Here is a 20297-nt window from a genome sequence, read left to right on the forward strand (position 1 = left end):
ATGGTTGAATCTGTTCGAATTGTTGTAGCGCCCCGATTTTTCAGACAATTGAATATTCAGATAAAAAAAAAACTCGATCCAAATATTCAACCATCTAATCAACCAAGACGTGAGCGGTTTTTTACTCACATGAGTCAAACTAGAACTAAAATATAAAACACCCCTTTGAACATCACGTTCAAAGAAATTTCGACAGAGTTTCCTCTGTATTTCTAACATTTCATAAATCTACAACCTGTCCTAACCTGAAAATCATATAATATACTTCCATTTAATATATTACAACCTCAGTCGTAAACCCAACTACTAAAAGATATATTGATTCGTGGCACCGGCTACTTAACCATCTCGACAATTGCCAGTTAAATCAAGTAGCTGTAGCGCCCCGAAATTGATCTTTTACCCAATTATCTTCATAACTTCTAATTAATGAATTCATAACTAAAGACAATTAACATTATACTAAATTATTACAAACTCACTTAAAGGGAATAAATTTAGAACAAGAAAGAGTTAAAAGAACCGCCTTAGCCAATCAGAGTATGCTTCACGTTAAATTTTCTTCGTGAGCACATACGCCTTTTCCTGTCTTCTGGGAGCCGGTTTTCCCTGTCATTTAACACTTTCTAACACGCAACATTAAATGGTTAGTAAATATAAGATAATCAATGTGAATTACACTTATTAACAGCTGACAAGATTACTTAACGGCTTACCTTTCAGCTACATCGCAATGCTTGGCCTACTGTTTTTCTTATAAAATTCCCCTAGCTCCTGATGGTCCTCTTATGCAAGTCCAGCATGAAACTTCTTTACTATGTTCAAGACATCAGGTGAGATCTCCCCTCTTTTCTTCTAGGTGGTGGCAATATGTTAAATTTCATTTTGTAAGTGGAGAAACCCCGCTCCCCCTCATCATGCGTAACCCCACTTTCTTCCTCATTTCCTTTCTTGTTGTTGTTTTTTTTTAACCCTCCAATTTTTGTTTGAACAGGAGGTGTACCTCTCACTCTCCCCCCATGCGACAGCTAGCATCTCCAGAATATATCCAAAACTAACCCTTGACTAAGTCAAGCTCCCTCTAAAATGTGTCTACGCCACTAAACTTTTATGTAGGCTTGCTGTGGCCCAAGCCCATATATACCAAGCGTGGTTTAATGTAGAACATGCCAATAATATTAGAACAGGCCCAAAATACAATAGGCCCAATAGAATAAAACAGCCTAACTAATATAATAAAACAGACTAATTACGTAAACAAGTGGCCCAACAAAATAACAAGCCCAATACAATAATTAACCAGGCTCAATATAAAAAATAACCATTAATGAAAAGCCCATAATCATCAAATCCCTCCAATAATATACGTTACTACCCCGCTAATGATAAACGTTAAACCCCGCCATATATCTGGTAATTGACCAGTTCCATTTTAATGGTAACAACAATAAATTTGCATTAATTTTGGAATTTACCGCATCAAACACCCATACCAAAAATTGTAATTACTAGAATACTTAAATAAAATATATACCAACACTCGTCACCCACATCAGTCTACACCAATTATTCTATAGTAGCACTGAACTAACACGTGAAATGACCAGATTACCCGTAAGTAAAATTATGGGTCATTACAATTGTATTGATGCCTAGTCAAGAAGTGGTGCCTAAACCGAGTACAAGTAATAGTGATTTGACTACGTTGTTATCTCGACGTAACTTTGAGAATGAGATGGTGGATTCGGGTGTGGTGTATTTACTTTTGGGACAATCAAAGGGGATGACTAGTGACATTCTTGAGTGCGTCAAAGGGTTGTTGGGTGACTTTAGTGATGTGTTCCCTACTGATTTGCTGCATGAGTTACCACCTTTACGCGATACCAGCATCACATTGATCTTGTATCGAGGTCTAGTCTTCCTAACCGTCCTCATTATCGGATGAGTCCAAAGGAACATGATGAACTCAAGCGACAGGTGGAAGAGTTACTAGCAAAGGGGAATATCAGGGAGAGCCTTAACCCTTGTGCAGTACCTGCATTGTTAACACAAAAAAAAGATGATACTTGGCGTATGTGTGTGGACAGTCGGGCAATTAATAAGATCACTGTCAAGTACCGTTTTCCAATACCTCGCCTGGATGATTTGTTAGACCAGCTACATGGGGCAGTGGTGTTCACTAAGTTGGATTTGAAGAGTGGTTACCATCAGATACGGATACGGATTGGGGATGAATGGAAAACGGCATTCAAGACTCGTGAGGGTTTGTTTGAATGGTTGGTTATGTCATTCGAACTTTCTAATGCACCTAGCACCTTCATGCGAGTGATGAATCAAGTGTTGAAACCGTTCATTGGTCATTGTGTCATTGTTTACTTCGACGATATCCTGATTTACAGCCGTGATTTAGAGACACACCTTACAATAGTTGTGTGATGTTTTATCAGTTCTGTGCATGACACAGTTATTTGCTGCACCCCAGAAATGTTCTTTCTGTGTTGACAGCGTCCTTTTCTTGGGTTATGTCATCTCTAATAATGACATTTCAGTGGATGACGCTAAGGTGGACATTGTTAAAAGATGGCCTAGATCAGTGAATTTACATGATTGTCAGAGTTTCCATGGGTTTGCATCCTTTTATCGGCAATTTATTCCCAAAGTTCAGCACCGTGACAGCACCCATTACAGCTTGTATGAAGGCAGGTTCATTTGTGTGGACTAAGGATGCAGAAAATAGTTTTGACGAGCTCAAACAGAAGTTGATTTCGGCTCCTATCCTTGCTTTACCTGATGTTTCGACTCCTTTTGTGGTTCATACGGACACCTCTAAAGTTGGAATTGGGACAGTTCTATCTCAGAATGGTAGGCCCGTGGCTTATTTTAGTGAGAAGTTGACAGGTGCGCGACATAACTATAGTGCTTATGATTTGGAGTTCTATGCTATCCTTCAGACGCTTAAACATTGGCACCACTACTTGATTCATAATGATTTTGTTTTGCATACGAATCATGAGGCTTTGAAACATATTGGTAATCAGGACAAAGTTAGTGCTCGGCAACTTCGTTGGTCCAGTTATCTGCAAGATTTTACTTTTGTTCTTAAACACACATTTGGTGCTCAGAATCGGGCTGCGGATCGATGCACTAAGTAGGCGTGTTTCTTTGTTGGTTACTATGCAAACACAGGTGGTGGGTTTTGATAGTTTCCGGGAACTTCTAGTTGACGACCCCTTTCTTCTCGCCTATCTTAGCTGATTTACAGGCTGGTAAGCGCTCAAATTATCTATTGTATGATGGCTTTTTGTTTAAGGGTTGTCGTTTGTGTTCCGGATGGTAGTATTCGTTTGAAAATTATTCATGAGGTACATGCAGAGGGACACTTTGGGCGTGATAAGTCCTATCAGCTTATTTCTGACTCTTATTTCTGGCCCAACATGACTAAGGATGTGCACCGGTTTGTCGATCGTTGTTGTATTTGTCAGGTGTCTAAGGGTAATCCAACCAATGTCGGCCTATACATGCCTTTGCCTGTCCCTTCTCGGCCTTAGGTTGATATTAGTATGGATTTTGTTGTGGGTTTGCCTAGAACTCAGCGGGGTATGGATTCTGTGTTTGTGATTGTTGACAAGTTTTCCAAAATATATGGCTCACTTCATCGTATGTAAGAAGACAACTGATGCTGTTAATGTGGCTCAGCTTTTCTTTCGTGATGTTTATCGTCTTCATGGCCTGCCTGAGTCGATTGTGTCGGACAGAGATACGAAGTTTTTTTAGCCATTTCGTGATGTTTATCGTCTTCATGGCCTGCCTGAGTCGATTGTGTCGGACAGAGATACGAAGTTTTTGAGCCATTTCTGGCAAAGTTTGTGGAAGCTCTGTCACACTAAACTTCATTTTAGTAGTGCATATCATCCACAGACAGATGAGCAGACTGAAGTGGTGAACCATTCTTTGGGAAATCTTCTCCGTAGTTTGGTTGGGAATAATGTGCGAAGGTGGGAACAGGAACTGTTTCAGGCAGAGTTCGCGTTTAATTGCTCTGTCAATCGCAGTACAGGGTATAGTCCCTTTCAGATTATGTATGGGTTTAATCCTCGATCGTTCTCCTCTTGAGTTTGCTCCTGTTCCGGATTTAACTTGTATTCATGGGACAACGGATGAGTTTATAAAACAAATTTAGGAGATCCAGTGCGCTGTCCAGAAGCACTTAGTTGCTTCTAATTCCAAGTATAAAACTGCTGCGGATAAACACCATCGGGTTGTTACATTTGAAGTAGGGGATTTTGTGTGGGCTATCTTTACTAAGGATCGTGTTCCTGCTGGTGCTTACAGTAAGCTGGGTCCTCGTAAGATTGGCCCGTTTGAAGTGATTCGCAAGATCAATCCTAATGCCTACAAGTTGCAGTTACCGAGCCATATCCGCACTTCCAATGTCTTCAATGTGAAGCACCTTCGTCCTTTTCATGATGATGATTCTTCCGGTGATGACATCCCGAATTTGAGGTTGAATTTCTCCCAAGCAGGGGGGAATGATGCAGTATAAGCCTTGTCAGAGCAATGCAATGCAAATGGGAATTACTGTCGAGTGAGAGGGGCGGGCGCCTATGTCGCAGCCTCCGAAATTGGCGCGAAACCCTTGGTTTTAAGTTTCGGGTGTTAGTTTTATTTCAGCAGTTGTGGGCCTTGTGCGTGTCGCAATGCAAGAGTCTAGTCCTTTTATTTTCGTAAGTATTTTGGAATGCCTATATCATGGCTTAGTTAGGGTTTTGGAAATGGAGTTTTTTATTTGATTAATTAAACAGAATAGAGATTGTCTGTTTTTGGTTGTGAGTATTGAGAGCTATTGATCTATCGCCTTGCATAAGAAGGTGAGTTTGGGGCGAAGAAGAAGAGAAGAGAGACTGAGGACAGTCATACAGAAACAAACGAAATAACATTTTGGTTAAGGTAGTTATAACTTATCAGTATCATTTGTTGTTTAGATATGCTTAAATGCTGCAATCTAAACAATGATTTTGTTAAGCGTTTACATAAGACTGATTGAACTTTATCGTAATGCAATAAGAGTTCATACTCAAGAAATAAATGTGGTTTATTACTCATTGACAACTAACATTCAGTAACAATATGAAAATAAAAATGACAACAAAACTATCACTCAAGTGTAATAAAAGTAGAACATGAGTTGTACGCCAGACATCCTTGAATTCCTCATAAACCTAAATTCATATTGCATAATATTAATCTCCTTGTTGATGAGGCATCATCCTCTTTAATATTTTTGTTGGAGTCTGGTATCTAATAAAAGTAGTGTCGGTTTAGATCTTGGCGCGTACCCAAATTTAGACAAATTTTCCAATGCACTCCTGTGAGCTTCCTGTATATGTGTTCTGATGGGAAGTAATTGATGAAAAAAATTGACATGAACCTGTGTTGCTGCTAGCAAACTGGTCGAAACAATGAGCTTCCGAGAAAGCTCTCAAACCACCAGCAACTTGTGTTCATTGCATAGGGACCTGCGTACATAAGAGCTTCCTGTTTGTGAAATGATTAGCTAGCTGCACTGATTTAAATATTCTAAAAAGCCTATCGCACATCTTATAAAGTGAAAATTTGGAAAAGAGAAAAGGGTGAACTAGTGGTAGCCCTCCCCCGCTACATGAGCCACCCGCTAGATGAGCCAATTAGGATTTCTTCCTCCAAATACACACAAAAAAAATTCGGTCAATCCAATTTAATTTTTTTTTTGTGTATTTAGGATTTTAGGAGGAGAAAATCCTAATTGACTCATCTAGTAGGAGGTAATATTGGTTAATTAGAACACAACTAAGTAGTGTTAAAATACTTTGACAGAAATATCTTACCATTTGTCTAAAATCATTTCGCGGTATACCACGTAATGTATAGAGTCGCCTTAGACACAGTGCAACTAGTTCTTTCAAATGGGAAACACAACTGAGCAGTCCCATTCACCCACATGTTAACAGGTCAATTCCACCACCTTCAGTCCGGTGGAACATGGTCCATTTTCAAACCGAAAATGTAATAATAAGGTCAAGACATCACCTAGATAAACTATATGGTTTTAAAAGAAGAGTATGAAAAATCAGCAAACAAATAATGTAACAAATAGCATAATGGAACTGCTAAACGTGCCTTGATATATCAAAGTTGTATTACAGAGTATAAACTCGAATAGCATATGTTGTGAATAGGACAATGCGGAAACAACGTTATCCACAACAAATAGATCAATCCTATGCAAGGATCGATCCGTCTCACTAGACAATACTTCAACACCCTCAAAGTAATATCCCAACACTTCTCAATATCAAATAGCAAGCATATAAAGTAAAACAATTAATGTAAAGGAGAACAAACCATAAGACGAGATATATCGTGGTTCAGCAATTTGCCTACGTCCACACTGCGAGTTCCAAGCTTTCCTTGATGTCCGGAGTAACAGATTCAATTCACTCACAAAGAATGAACACTCAACTCACACAGAATTGCTCTCTTATAATCTCTCTCTTTCTTGGTTTTGGTTAAGTTAGGTTTCTACAGAAAAAACTTATATTTATACTATTTCAGAAAACTTTCGAAATAAGTCAAATTCGTGCTGAAATACGGTGGAGTACGGGCCGCGCCCTCGGCAAGCCAAAGTCGAGCGCGGGTCACGCCTAATCGTCTGGAGGTCGACCAAGGCATAAGCGCGGGGCGTGCCCTTGTCAAGGCAAAAGTGGCCTTGGGTATTACATTACATGAGAGAGAAAAAACACATTTTTCTCTACATTCTCCACCTCAGTGAGGTTTTAACACATAAAACCGAGCTGAACACATCCAGCAATAACACATCCAGTAGGAACACATCCAGCAATGAAGACTCGCAGTCAACTGCCCCAAAGGGCCATGCCCACAAAGGGTTCTTTCAAGCATGTAGGATTTGGAGCAAGTCCAAGTAGTATTGGAACTTAACTCCGGTAACAACCTTTGTCAACATATCAGCAGGGTTGTCATGGGTGTCCACTTTCTCAAGTGCTACATCACCATCCTCAACGACATCCCGTATAAAGTGATAACGGACATCAATATGCTTGGTCCGAGCATGATGAACCTAGTTCTTCGCCAAATGAATAGCACTCTGACTATCACAATATAAAACAACACTGTTTTGCTCAATACCCATATCATCTAGAAGACCTCGAAGCCATAGTGCCTCTTTCACTACCTTTGTCACTGCCATATACTCTGCCTCAGTATTAGATAGAGCAATTGTAGCCTGTAGCATAGACCTCCAACTAACCGGTGCACCATGCATCATAAACACATAACCAATAGTCGATCGTCGTCTATCTAGATCACCTGCATAATCTGAATCCACATACACACTGATATAACAAGTGCCTCCACCATAAACTAATCCCACATCCAAGGTACCCTTCACGTACCTTAGTATCCATTCACTGCCTCCCAATGCTGCTTCCCAGGATTTTGCCATATACCTGCTTACAACACTAACTATCTGTGAAATGTCTGGGCGAGTGCACACCATAGCATACATCAAACTGCCCATGCTATTTGCATAAGGAACATACATTTGCCATATGCTTTTGTTCTTCCACCGAACTAGGAGAGAACTTAGCTGAAAGCCTAAAATGCCCAGCTAAAGGTGTAGAAACCGACTTTGCATTCTCCATGCCAAAACGAGAAATTACTTTCTGAAGGTATTTCTTCTGAGATACAACTATCTGTCGCTTCTTCCTATCTCTATCAATCTCCATGCCCAGTATTTTCTTGGCTCCACCTAAGTCTTTCATCTCAAACTCAGAGCTAAGTTGAGATTTCAACTTGTCTATCTCCACCAGGCTTTTGGAAGCAATAAACATGTCATCCACATAAAGTAGGATATAGATGAAGTCATTACCATGAAGCATACGAAAGTAGACACAAGAGTCATACTTACTTCGGGTGTACTCATGTTGCATCATGAATGTGACAAAGTGCTTGTACCATTGCCTGGGCGATTGCTTTAACCCATACAGTGACCGATTTAATTTGCATACATGATCTTCTTTCTCAGCAACAACAAACCCTTCAGGTTGTCTCATATAGATCTCTTCCTCTAAGTCCTCATGCAAGAAAGCAGTTTTAACATCAAGTTGCTCTAACTCCAAGTCGAAGTGAGCAACTAAACTCAATAACACACGAATGGAAGTATGTTTGACCACTGGGGAAAATATCTCATTGTAGTCGACTCCTTCCTTCTGTGAGAAACCCTTTGCTACTACTTTTGCCTTGTACCCAGTACTGTCGGACTCAGGAAGAGCCTCTTTCTTTCTGAACACCCATTTACTGCCGATAGTCCTTTTGCCCTTTGGCAATAAAACTAGGTCCCATGTGTGATTTTTATCAAGAGATTCCATCTCTGCTTGTATAGCTACCAACTAATCTATATAATGAGCATATTTAACAGCTTCTTTGAAGCTATTTGGCTCATCATCTTCGATATTCAGTACATATGCCACTAAATCCACCTAACCATAGTGTTTCACCGGCTTCTCGTGCCCATACTTGTACACTTCTTTAACTTGTCTCTTTGGCCTAGGGTTAACCAATACAAGTTGCGGATGTCCATGCTCTTCTTCCTGTTGCTGTGTGGTTCCATGATTTGGTACCTCATCATGAACCAACCAGTCATCTGCTGCATTAGACAACCCAAGCTCAGTGGCTTGAACTTCTATAGACTCACCATTCTGCCCAGCTCCTTCCGGCTTACTGAAAAATAACCCGGAAGTCTCATCAAAGGTAACATCTCTGCTGACTAGGAACTTGTGGTCTTCTTGACACCACAATATGTATCCCTTTACCCCATTTGCGAAGCCTAAGAATATGGCTTTCTTAGCTCTAGGATCTAGCTTGCTCTCTCTCACATGGTAGTAAGCTGTCGATCCAAACATTCGTAAAATACTATAATCAGCTGGGTTACCTGACCACACCTCATAAGGTGTCTTGCAATCTATAGCTGGAACTAATGACCTATTATACAGGTAACACGCCATGGACATTGCATCTGCCCAATACTCTTTGCCTAGACTGGCATTAGACAACAAACATCTCGCTCTTTCAAGCAAGGTTCTATTCATCCTCTCTGCCATTCCATTCTGCTGATGTGTGCCCCCGATTCGATTAATGCGGCAATTCCTGTTGCGCACAAAAACTCTTGGAAAGGCCCATAGGTATACTTCGATTGCCGTTGTCGGACCGTAGTGTCTTTACCTTCCTATCTGTCGCGATTCTCAACCACTTGCCTTCCACTTCTTAAATGTCTCAAACACTTCATCTTTCGTTTTCATCATATACACCCACACATAGCGGGTATGATCATCAATGAATGAGACATAATAGCGGTTACCTCCCTTTGAAGCCACTCTGGAGGGTCTCCAAACATCCGTATGCACATAGTCAAGGATGTCTGTTGTCGTGTGCTTGCTTGACTTGAACTTGACTCAGACCTTTGCTTCTATAGGACGCCTTGAATGCTCACAAAACCCCATACTTGGCTTCTTCAAGTCCTTCAAGAACCCTCGCTTGCACAACTCAGACAAACTCTTTTCACTCATATGCCTTAGTCACATATGCCACATCTTAGTGCACTCATAATTGTCACTACATGCAACCATTGCTACATCGCCTATCACCGTACTACCCATCAAAGTATACAAGGTTCCATGTTTTGACCCTTCATAACAGTTAAAGAGCTACTGACAATCTTTAGGACTCCACCTTCGCCCACAAACTTGTGGCCTTTAGAATCCAAGGTACCAAGAGAAATAAGGTTTTTCTTTAGCTCAGGAACATGCCTCACATCAGTTAAAGTCCTCACTATACCATCATGCATCTTAACCCGTATAGTTCTAATTCCTACCGTCTTACAAGCAACGTTATTACCTATCAAAACGAAACCACCATTAATACTCTCATAAGAAGTAAACCACTTTCTATTCGGGCACATATGGTAGGAACATCTGGAATCAAGAATCCACCTTTCGGCCATATAGTCTTATGTGGACACACAGAGACTCAACTCGTCCCCTTCAGATCCTGAAACATAACTTGCCTCAATTTTTGCCTTACCTTTCTTCTTACCATCTCTCTTGTTCTCTTTCTTCGGGTGAGAACAATTACTTGCGTAATATCCTTTTTCATCACAATTGTAGCACTTCACATGTGTCAAAGGCTTCTTTGACTTGAACCTAGACTTCACATTGCTTGTAGAAGCCTTTTCATACGACCTTCCTCTTGCCACTAGCCCTTGACCTGCATCATTGTTATTCTCTACACGTGTCTTCTTCATCAACTCGTAAGAAAGAAGAGCACTCTGAACTTTGTCAAGATCAACATCTTCTCTGTTCATAAATGTAGTAATTAGATGCTCATAGCTTTCTGGCAAGGAGAATATTAAACATGTCGTTTGATCCTCATCATCTATCTTCATGCCCACATTCAAATAATCTACTAGGCGTCGACGGAACTAACTAACGTGCTCTTGCATCGTTGAACCATCCACCATCATGTACCGATAAAGACGCTTCTTAAGGTACATCTTGTTCATCATGCTCTTGGTCATATACATAGACTCTAGTTTGAGCCAAATACCGGCAGTGGTATTTTCTCCTATCACACTATACATGACCTCATTAGCAAGACATAACCAGATTGATGAACAAGCCTGAAGATCGAACTCTTCTCAATCATCATTACTCATACTCGCCGCCTTAGATTTAATCCCCTTTAAAGCCTTGTGCAAACTTTGTTGGATGAGGATATCCTTTACTTGGACTTGCCAAATCCCAAAGTTATTCTTCCCATTAAACTTTTTTACTTCAAACCTTGCGTTTGACATCTTGGGAGTCATCTTTCAAGTTACACATAATAACCCAAAAAATAATTTCACTTCGGAATTTAATCGAACACCTTGTCTTCACAAATTTCGAGTACTAAACTCAAAATCTTAGGTCGAATACCTACGCTCTGATACCAATTGTTGTGAATAGAATAATGCGAAAACAACGTAACCAACAACAAATAGATCAATCCTACACAAGGATCGATCCTTCTCACTAGACAAGACTTCAACACCCTCCAAGTAATATCCCAACACTTCTCAATATCAAATAGCAAGCATATAAAGTAAAACAATTAATGTAAAGGAGAACAAACCACAAGACGAGATATATCATGGTTCGGCAATTTGCCTACGTCCACACTGCGAGTTCTAAACTTTCCTTGATGTCCGGAGTAACAGATTACAAGTCTCTTAATTCACTCACAAAGAATGAACACTCAACTCACACATAATTGCTCTCTTATAATCTCTTTCTTTCTTGGTTTTGGTTAAGTTAGGTTTCTACAGAAAAAACATATATTTATACTATTTCAGAAAACTTCCGAAATAAGTCAAATTCGTGCTGAAATACGGTGGAGCGCGGGTCGCGCCCTCGGCAAGCCAAAGTCGAGTCCGGGTCGCGCCGAATCGTTTAGAGGTCAACCAAGGCATGAGCGCGGAGCGCGCCCTTGTCAAAGAAAAAGTGAGTGCGGGGCGCGCCTTACACGTGAGAGAGAAAAAACACATTTTTCTCTACAGCATACTAGCCAATATATATATAGTTAAAAGTAAGGTATAAGAATACGTAAACTTACTTACAAACATGAGTCCTTGTGTAATGGGTAAGAATTTAGAGTAATAATTAATGAATGAAGAAGCAAGTTATGTCTCCACCAACTTTCAAGAGCTAGTGTCAAAGCACCGGGAAGAGGTCCGCAACAACGTTACCACGTACACTTATTTAAGTGTAGTGCCTGCTGGGGGCACACAATGGCAGAGTGGTATTTCAGCAGGGGAAACAAAGACACTCATTTTCAGTCATTTGTGACTCGCCATGTAACACCCACGATAATTTATTAGCTGGTAAGTATCATTCACCTCTCTTTGCTTCCTGCAACTATATCTTGGTATGGACTATACATGCCTGGCTGCCAAGAAACAACCTCATCCTCTGAGTGAATGTTGTGCTAACCTTAAAAAGCATTCCACGGCGCATCATATGAACGCTTATGAATCTAGGAAGCTCGATTAATCATTAGAGCAAAGATGACATACTCCATTAATATATCTTCGTGCATCTATAACCTCATAAAGTACAAACAAATGAAGATTCATCCATAATCTATAATCTATAATCCATAATCCATAATCTATTATCTATTTTTATATTGTTTGTTTAGTTAGAATTAGAATTCAAAGAACCATACTACCTCTATAGTAATAGATAATAGATGTCTAAGCGACGAGTTTAAAGACTTGAAAAAAAAACTGATGCGCAGCACAATTTGCATATTTGAATATATACAAGGGCTTACATCATATATTGTTGTTACCTAAGCTCTACATCATCATAGTGGAGTGATAGTATAGTTGTATTGAAACAACAACTAGAGTAGAACAGAAGGAACAGTTGACAGCGGTAGCAATGAAGAGACAAGGACATCAGTAACAGGGAACAACCACGGCGCGGATTAGGCTGCTCTTAAGGAAAGATTTCTCCCCTTCCAGTGGTGCAGAAAGGCAGTAGTGGCGTTTTCCTCACAGGATTCAATGGTTTACAGCAGTTTGACTTGCACTAGAACAAACTACTCTCTAGAACGACAATATAACTCTTTCTAGCGGCTAAGTAAGAAGAGAAGAAGAATAAGGTAGGATGCAAATTCTGTTTCTCTGATGGGTTTCACGAGTTCTCTATGGACGCACAGTCCTCTTTAAATAGAGACAAGGTCGGTCACCGCAGTCGGTTTCCTAAACTGATGAGGAAGAGAGACCAACTACTAATATATAGAACACCAAAACTTGCTGTTGAAGCAAAAGTAAAACAAGTTTAGGCAATTCGTCAAGCCACTACCCACTAGACAGTAAGCCCAAGCTCAACTCGGTGTGGTGCGGACCGGTGCGCGCGCGCGTGGCTTTGGGTGAGTCCTCCCTCCTAACACAAAAGCATTTGTACCCTAAGGGTACGCCCTTATGGTAGAGGAATGTCTCATATACCTAACTTGCTAGTGGTGGATAACCAATGTGGGACTATCTTCTATGCACTAAAGTGGAGAGAACATTTTTAGTTCATCTCTTCCACTTTGCACACACACACTAGTACTTTGAAAAACAATAGAGATTCCAACATGGAGTACACTGACGCTTTACTCATTAAACTGTCATACGTAACACTCTTATTGCTACAACTCCGCATACACTTCTCATCAGTCAAGGAAGATAACTGTTACAAGATTCAATGCGTGTCAAACATACCATATTAGGCACAATAATCCTCTAGATCTTATGCAACCGTTACAGATTTGCTCATCATTGTATAGCTTATTACGTTACTTCCTCCAATTCTTTTTTTTTTTGCTAGGTAAGCGAAAATATCATTAAAAAAGAATAAAAGAATAGAAGGGTTTGGGGCTATATGCATGTAGCACCAAAAATACAAATTTGTCTCCCATTAGGCAAAAGCCCAATAAAAAGAGACCCCAAAACTACATTAGCTTGATTTCTCTCCCTTGTAGATTGGATACGTAGGCGTCTTTTTCATTAATTGAAGAACAACCACTTTCCACTATCACAACTTTCTCCTCAATCTTAAAACCTTCAACCCAATTCTCTTCACTTTTAATGTAATACCGATTACAAGTCTTACAGACAAGAATGGGTATTTACACTAATCAATCGCTATGTTGTATTTCCAAAAAAATAAAATAAATAAAAAATAAAATATGGCACTACACTTTCTGCACACATTTGAGTTTTCAGTCACTATTTCTGTCATTATTGATAACTAGTTGCAAAATTTGATAAAATGAAGAACGTAACCAAACTCAAAAACTATTTTAAAAGAAGTGATGCAAGCATAGTACAAAATATCTCGATATATCACGATATTTGGGGATATCTATCCATATTTCAGAAAAAGATATATAAATATCACGATATGTTTAGAGATATATACGACTGCAAATATCAGTGATATTCGATAATATTTGCGATATTTGTGATATTTGGAGATATTTGGCGATATTTTGTATATATAACAATTTTATTTAATATTTACTATTATATTTCAAATAAATATAAATAATGTATCATGATATATCAAAAAATATCTACAATATCCATGATATTTGTCGATATTTTGAATATATCAACGATATTTGTATGTGAAACAATGTCAAATATCTCCAAAGAGGGAGATATATCCACGATACATATCCATAAATTGAATATCGATAAATATTCATATTCTGATATTTTGTACTATGGATGCAAGTGCTAAAAAAAGAGAGTATGACATTGTTGGGTGTGTGGACTGAATAAATAACCATCATGCATGAGTAGCAATGAAGCTGCAATCTAATCAATAAAGTGGGCTCTGCCTCTCACCCTTCATAGTGCCGAGGGCTTTTGAGTTAAAATCACACGCCATAAGTGAGATCCAACTGTGGATTGGGCTTACTAGTGGCTAAGGTTGGAAACAGTAACGGACTTGGTTGAGAGCACCATGTGTGGGCCCTAGGCTTGGCTGTGGTCATGCTTGATATAAGCGTATACCATCATCTTTTTCTTCTTCTTTTTTCGGGCCTTTTTCTTCTTCTTTTTTCGGGTAAACTAGCGTATACCATCATCAAAAATAGAAAAAAAGAAAATTGTGTCACACAAGTCCGGAGTGCCATCCTTTTGTCATCGTAACCTTGACTAGATTGGATTAACTATGGATCAGTGTGACAAATTAAAAATCATCCTCACAAAATTTCATATCATTTGGAAACCTCTAACCTAAACAAAAGATGATTGCAAAAACACGACATTTCTGGACCGTTGGATTTTTTTTTAAAGATGACAACAATTGTTAGTTAGGTTAGAGATTTCCAAATAAACTCAAATTTCGTGGAGATGAATTTAATGGAGTGTAGGTAATACCTACTAAAAATTAGAATTGAATTCATTTCTAGGTAATGTTTTACTAAGTATATATATATATATAGGCAGTAAAAATAGTCATATTAAAACTTAAGGTTTAAAATTGATTCCACCTTTACTTGGGAAATGGAAGGGTAGGGGTTAAAATGAACTAAAAACTATTAGGAAAAATACAATACATTTTGCGCTCTCCTAGATTTATCTTCTAATATTATGATCATAGTATCAATGAAGGACCTTTCATTGTTTCCATCGTCGTCGCGATCGTAATAATGAAATCCAGTTTTGTTACATCTGTTATGAGTGTGACATTACAGTATTTGAACTTTATTTTAATATACAATACAGAGACACTTGGATTATTGCATGTACTTGTATGATATGTACTACATCTAGATAAGCATGATATTATGCCAATCAAATATTTCAACAGAGGTGAGAAATAGTTAAGCTTAAATTCAAACCTTTGGTGTATTCTTTGTTTCCATTATATCATAGCACTTTGATATCCACAATTCTTGACATGATGGCTCAACCATCAATAATTCAAATAGAGACCCAAAAAACTCTTTTTACATACATACATGAGATTATATTATTTCTTAATTGCAGTTCGAATGACTCACTTTTTTCTGATGGACAGCAAGACTTATGTCCTTCATGGACGTTATGAGCTAACTTGTGATTAGCTTAGTTGACCTCCTTCCTTTTGATATTTCAACTCAAGTTCAATGATTTTTGGTTGGGTTTTAAATGGTCCTTGTTATTCAAGTTATCACGTATTTACATACCTGAGCTAGTTACAATAGTCGTGGAGAAAAACAAAAAGAGTAACTACTACAGTAAACAATATTATTTACCTCAATTCGTGAAGAGGTAACAAGGGAATGGAGCACATCGGATTCGGTAAGGGTTTTGTTTCATTGGGGTTTTAGGCCTTAAGAAGTTACTTTTTATCGCCCTCATATATACTTTATTAAAATAGGTTTGTCGAAGAGCCCGATTTTTTTTTTAATTCACTTTCGCTGTTTTTTGTTCCTGATTTCTCTCCTAATTACTCGTAATTACCAGTATTTTGAAAACTTTGGAAACTGTTAGCAATATTTCTTTTTTTTTTCTCCTAAATTGTAGTGAGTAAAAAAAATGACGTAGACACTCTTAGAGCTCTAAAAGGGACGGGCTATTATATATATATATATATATATATATATATATATATATATATATATACACTAACTTGTAGGCCCGTGCATACGCAGCTCTTTTGAAAATATTTATATTTTTTTTAGAAAATTGGGACTATAGTCGCTAATTTCGTTTTAATTTTCTAACAAATTGTTTTAAATTAAATTTTAAAAACCCGTTTTTTTTTAATTGGGAAAGAGAGAATGATTCCCATATTAATTAGATACACTAGATTTTCGCTTAATTTTCAATAGGGGAGGAATTCTCATTTTAATAGGAGAAGGATTCTCACTTTAATTAAAAGTGGTGGAATTTGTTTTAATAGGAGAAGAATTATCGTTATAATTGAAGAGAAATTCTCGTTTTTCAAATATGAGAGAAATTCTCGTTTTAATAGGAGATGACGTGGAATTTTAATAGAGCACGGAAAATACCCCTTGTGGACAATCATAACTATATACATATAGAAATTTTCTAACAAATCATGATTCCCGTTTTAGTTGCTAACCTATTGTAATTTCATAACAAATCGTTTTAATTAAGTTTTAATAACCCGTTTTAATTTTCTAACAAATTGTTTTAAGTAAGTTTTATAAACTCATTTTTTAACCTCGTTTTAATAGTTGACTTAATTTAGAAATATGATTTCCGTTTTAATAGGAGAATGATTTTCGTTTTAATTAGAAGTGTTAGAATTTCTTTTTTCTAATAGAGGAGGAATTTATGTTTTAATAAGAAATTGATTCTCGTTTTAATTAGAAGTGTCTAATAAATAAGAAAGGAATTCCCGTTTTAATAGGAGATGATGATGTGGAATTTTAATAGAGCTCGAAAAATACCCTTTGTGGGAGCTTTAATATTATGACTAGCTTGTAGGCCCGTGCATATGCACCGACTCTTTTGAAAATATTTAGATTTTTTTTTTAGAAAATTGGGACTACCGTTTTAGTCGCTAACCCGTTTTAATTTTCTAACAAATTGTTTTAATTAAGTTTTAAAAACCCATTTTTTTCAATTGGGAGAGAGATCGTGTTTTAATAGGAGAATAATTCCCGTTTTAATTAGATATGCTAGATTTTTCCTTTTCAATAGGGGAGAAATTCTCATTTTAATAGGAGAATGATTCCCGCTTTAATTAGAAGTGTTAGAATTTGTTTTAATAGGAGAGGAATTCCCGTTATAATAGGAGAGGAATTCCCGTTGTAAAAAAGGATTCCCGTTTTAATAGGAGATAACGTGGAATTTTAATAGAGTTCGAAAAATACTTTTTGTAGGAGCTTTAATATTAAGACTAGCTTGTAGGTCCGTTGCATACGCACCGACTCTTTTGAAAACATTTATATTTTTTTTAGAAAATTGGGACTACCGTTTTAGTCGCTAACCCGTTTTAATTTTCTAACAAATTGTTTTAAATGAAGTTTTAATTAAGTTTTAAAAACCCGTTTTTTCAATTGGGAGAGAGATCATGTTTTAATAGGAGAATAATTCCCGTTTTAATTAGATATGCTAGATTTTATCTTTTCAATAGGGGAGGAATTCCCATTTTAATAGGAGAATAATTCCCGCTTTAATTAGAAGTGCTAGAATTTGTTTTAATAGAAGAGGAATTCTCGTTATAATAGGAGAGAAATTCTCGTTATAAAAAAGGATTCCCATTTTTCAAATATGAGAGAAATTTTCGTTTTAATAGGAGATGACGTAGAATTTTAATAGAGCTCGAAAAATACCCTTTGTGGGAGCTTTAATATTAAGATATAGATATAGACTAGATTTTGGACCCGGGCATACGCCCGAGATCTATTAAATATTTTGTGTGATGAAAAGACTTTACAAAATGTCTCACACAAATTTTCAAATCAGAATATATTTTTATTGAAAATAAACCGAAATACGTTAATGAGCAGCGATTATGGTGCATAAGTGCTTGGAAACTAAGGGATCAAATTGAGATAGTGTCTTCACTTTGTGGTTTAGGATATTAATCCGTAATTTTTCAAATGGAATTATCTTAAACTCGATCTAGCTTGTATAATAGTTTTCTTAGATTTATAGTGATTTATCAGTAAATCATCACCGCTCGGCTTACGTACTAATGTGTACAAATCACTAAAACAGATTGATTGTTTCCATATCCTCAAAGAATACACGTACTACTCCCACTTGAAAATATTTATCACATGAACGTGTTCTACGATGAATTAATGAATACAAAAAAAATTCTCTTTCAAGAAAATGCATTCACCTACTTAGAATACTCTCCCAAGTATTTTCTCTTTTTCTAAGTGATTGTTTGTATACATGCAAAATATATTTATTCAATTCCAACATGAATAACATAGAAGATCATGTCGTTCTATGTCTATCGTCAATGTGAACATGTCAAAGTCTTAACGTAAGATTGGGTGGGTAAAATGAGTAATGATCATTAATTTTCAGATTTGAACAATCTAATAATCAAATGGATGGAAGAAGAGTGTGACTTTCAAATAACATTCCCTTTCCAAACTTGAAGCTTCTAACACACACCTTAAACTTACAATAAAATGCTCAAATATTCCATCTTATTTCACCTTTTTCTTTATTTCTTATAGTATATTTATCTATTCTCAATGTTTCTGCAAGCACATTGTAAAACAAAGTTCAGATGAAGAAATAGTACCACAAAGTTCTTCCAATATTACACTAATGTTGAAAGGGTTAAGTTTGATAGTATCAATAAAGTGTCACAAAAATAAGTATAATAATAATTAACACAAACACTCTTCACTCTTTTGGACCAAATAATTATCATCCATCAATTATTAGTAGAATACTCGTAAGAATTTTTAAGTTTCGATATATTTTACTCTAAAATATAATTATTAAAATTCCTACAACCAAAAAATGTTTAGGTGGCTCTCTTTGCAACCAAAGTTTGTTGTGTATCGAATAAAGGTTGTTGAGCTATTGTAAGTTCAACTGTAGTTCCATCGCTTTGAAATGCTAATCACAATGCAAATTCAATAATAGGTTTCTTATGCAATACTAAGAGTAGCTCGTATAGGACATCATATTATTATACAACTTGGCAAGATCCTACTCCATGATGATATGAACATTCTATAAGCATCCACACCCATTTATGAAGTTAGAGAGGTGAAACATACTTGGCAGGATCCTACTCCATGATATGGACATTCTATAAGTATCCTGACCCATATCTTTTAGCATTATCACATCTTCCCCACTTTTCGGAATGAGTACAAATTTTGAAAACTTATTTTTAGCACTATCCCATTTTCCTGTACTCGGGAAAAAAAGGAACAAAACTTAGGAAACCAAAGATAGCCGCCTCGATTAGTTAATTTAATCATCGCTCCTGAATGAAGTGATTCACTCACAGTATCTTGTATTTGTTATAAGAGTCAGTTCCAATTTATGTTCCAGGAGCTGAAATGAAATGTAAGAAGGTTGTATGTATTCAGTTCAAAGAAAGCCAATGTTGTTTATAAATGAAATTAGTTAAGTACATATACTTAAGGTTTTGCTTACCATTTGGGCCCTAAAAGAAATCATCCCCAGTGCCAAATACAATTTTGCTTTTGAGTTCATTTGTGTTTCCCGATGATATTCGAATACAAAATCTAGATTGTTATAGTTAGCTCTTATTGTGATGGAAAAAGCTCTATGAATTCACATATAAATGTACTATATTGCTCTATATACATTGAATAGAAAAACAACATCACATGCATAACCACCATGCATTACATCTACCTGTCTTCCAAATATATATGACTATCGGTGACCGTCCGATCCTTTCAATTCATAGTGTTCTTAAATCGATAGAAGCACATTTATCTACATTAATGAGAAAGAACTTGGGAGAGTTTGCACTTTAGCATTTGATCTCGTGTTAACTTTGACATTTTCTGAATCGAGTGTTCGAGTGTATGTATGTGAGAGGTTGTATTTGGATGATTATTAAATATATCATTAGATTGTCTAAAGAAATAATGTCATACAAAGAAACATAAATCAAATGTGCAAATAAAAGCACCCCTTCATAATAAGTCGGTGTTCTTTTTACAGGTTTAGACTTTCAATA

General features: G+C 37.0%; 1 long non-coding RNA gene across 1 annotated transcript; it reads right to left on the reverse strand.

Moving 5' to 3' along the window:
• Window positions 1-236: 236 nt before the first annotated feature.
• LOC147506060 (uncharacterized) lies at window positions 237-1183 on the reverse strand. The gene is made up of 2 exons (XR_015220729.1): window positions 717-1183; window positions 237-626 (listed from the first exon to the last, which is right to left on the reverse strand). It is a non-coding gene; the product is annotated as an uncharacterized LOC147506060 (long non-coding RNA).
• Window positions 1184-20297: the final 19114 nt, after the last annotated feature.

Source organism: Coptis chinensis, chromosome 4, assembly GCF_015680905.1.
Source record: "Coptis chinensis isolate HL-2020 chromosome 4, ASM1568090v1, whole genome shotgun sequence".
In the NCBI taxonomy this organism is placed as follows: domain Eukaryota; kingdom Viridiplantae; phylum Streptophyta; class Magnoliopsida; order Ranunculales; family Ranunculaceae; genus Coptis; species Coptis chinensis.